Source organism: Gossypium hirsutum, chromosome A08 (genome assembly GCF_007990345.1).
Source record: "Gossypium hirsutum isolate 1008001.06 chromosome A08, Gossypium_hirsutum_v2.1, whole genome shotgun sequence".
NCBI lineage: Eukaryota > Viridiplantae > Streptophyta > Magnoliopsida > Malvales > Malvaceae > Gossypium > Gossypium hirsutum.
In genome coordinates, this window is record NC_053431.1 from 93883128 (window position 1) to 93885547 (window position 2420).

The 2420-nt window shown below is 37.9% G+C and overlaps 1 non-coding gene across 1 annotated transcript; it reads right to left on the minus strand.

The window, feature by feature from the left end:
- Nucleotides 1-1079: 1079 nt before the first annotated feature.
- On the minus strand, nt 1080-1185 carry LOC121205188 (small nucleolar RNA R71). The gene has a single exon (XR_005900273.1). It is a non-coding gene; the product is annotated as a small nucleolar RNA R71 (small nucleolar RNA).
- Between the last annotated feature and the right edge of the window lie 1235 nt (nt 1186-2420).

Genomic DNA, 2420 nt, shown 5'->3' on the forward strand with positions numbered 1-2420 from the left:
AAATAATTAAATCGTCCGATTCGGAGCCAAAATAACAATGCAGTCTAGGTGGATTTTTCTTTAGGTATTGTCTTAATTTAATTGATTTTCCCAAAAGCAATTCCCCAATTCTATTCTCTGTGAATTCTTAGTTTAGATAATTAGTTAGTTAAAACAAAACCTCTTTATTCTTAGGCTAGATAATAAAAAGACAGTCATTACTAGTACTTTTAGTTCCCTTGGGTTCGACAACCCGGTCTTGCTAAAACTATACTACTGTTCGATAGGTACACTTGCCTACATCGCGATAATAGTAGTTTCAAGAACGATTAATTATAAATATTTAAAACCTATCATGAAATAACGCGATCAAGTTTTTGGCGCCGTTGCCGAGGAACTAAAATATTAGGTAAACTCAATTTTTATTACTTTAGCCATTTATTTTTCTTGCAATCTAATTTTATTTTTAATTTTATTCTAATTTACTAATTTTATTTTTATTTCTTCTGACAGGTTTTTATAGTTTATGACTAGAAGAAACCCGTCAGGACCACTACTTTTTGATGAAGAAATTGATCGCACAGTCCGCAGAAACCAAAGAAAAATAAGGTGAAGCCTAAGATACACAGAGAACGAGCAAGAAGATGATACTCAACCCCCAATCGAAGAGATGGCTGAAAACTAAGACAATTAGCTACCTCCTGCAATTGCAGTTAATCAAAATCCTACTCCGCACACTATGTATGATTATGCTAAACCTTCTTTAACAGGAACTAAATCGAGCATAGTTAGACCTGCTGTAGCTGTAAATACTTTTGAACTAAAATCTAACACTATTCAAATGATACAGCAATTTTTTCAGTTTGATGGTTTGTAGGATGAAGACCCCAACACTCACTTAACAAACTTTTTGGAACTATGTGATACATTTAAAATTAATGGCGTTTCTGACGATCCCATTCGTCTTCGGTTATTCCCTTTCTCATTGACGAACAAAGCTAAACAGTGGTTGAACTCGTTACCACGAGGGTCAATTACTACTTGGGAACAAATGACCAAAAAAATTTTACTAAAATATTTTCCACCGGCTAAAACGGCTAAATTACATAATGATATCTATTCTTTTGTGCAGATGGATTTAGAAACACTCTACGATGCATGGGAGAGATACAAGGACCTTTGGAGAAGGTGCCCTCACCATGGGTTACCGCTTTGGCTTTAGGTTCAAACATTCCATAATGGCCTAAATCCTTCGACTCGGCAAATGGTTGATGCAGCTGCTGGCGGAACCATCAATAATAAAACACTTGAAGATGCGTATGAGTTCATAGATGAGATGTCATTGAATAACTATCAGTGGCAAGTCATAAGGACAAAGCCAACGAAAATAGCCGGTGTTTATAACGTCGATTCGGTCACCATGCTCTCTAATCAAGTAGAACTCTTGAATAAAAAGATTGATGGCTTTCTTAGTTCTTCACAGGTTCACTCAATAATGCAGTGCAAAGCAAGTAGAGGTGGAACAAGCCATTCGGAATACCAACCTTATGGCCACAACATCGATAACGAGCAATTAAATTACATGGGTAATAATCCTCGACCTCCAAACAATCCATATAGTAATACTTACAATGCAGGTTGGAGGAACCGTCCCAATTTCTCATGGGGCAGTCAAGGAAGTCAAAGACCACAACCATCTCCAGGCTACCAACAGCCACCCTACCAACAGGAAAAAAAGCCAAACCTTGAAGAAATGCTCGTAAAGTTTATCTCGGTGTCAGAAACCCGTTTCTAGAACATCGAGACAGCACTTAAAAATCAACAAGCATCGATCCAAGGGCTCGAAACTTAGATAGGCCAGCTTTCCAAACTAATCTCCGAACGACCACAAGGGAGCTTGCCAAGTAACACTGAACCTAACCCAAAGGAACAGCTCAACGCGATTAATGTTCAAGATGAAGAAGGATTCGTTGAGCCTAAGCCAGAACCGAGGCAAGAAACTGTGGTTAGCAAAGGTCAAGGTGAGGTAGATCACAATAAAGACAAATCGGTGAATGTTGAATATAAACCTCGTGTGCCATACCCCAACGCGACAAGGAGAGACCGCTCAGATGAACAATTTGGTAAATTCCTTAAACTCTTAAAAAAATTACATATTAACTTACCGTTTATTGAAGCTCTATCACAGATGCCAAACGCAAAGAAATTTTTAAAGGAGCTTTTAGCAAATAAGCGGAAGATGGACGAGGCATCGCATGTGGAGCTTAACGCAGTTTGCTCAGCTATTCTCCAGAATAAACTACCCAACAAACTTAAAGATCCAGGGAGTTTTACAATTCCTTGCTTAATTGGTAGTTTAGATGTTAATAATGCATTAGCTGATTTGGGGGCTAGTATTAACATCATGCCTTACAAAATGTTCAACCAATTAGGTCTCGGCA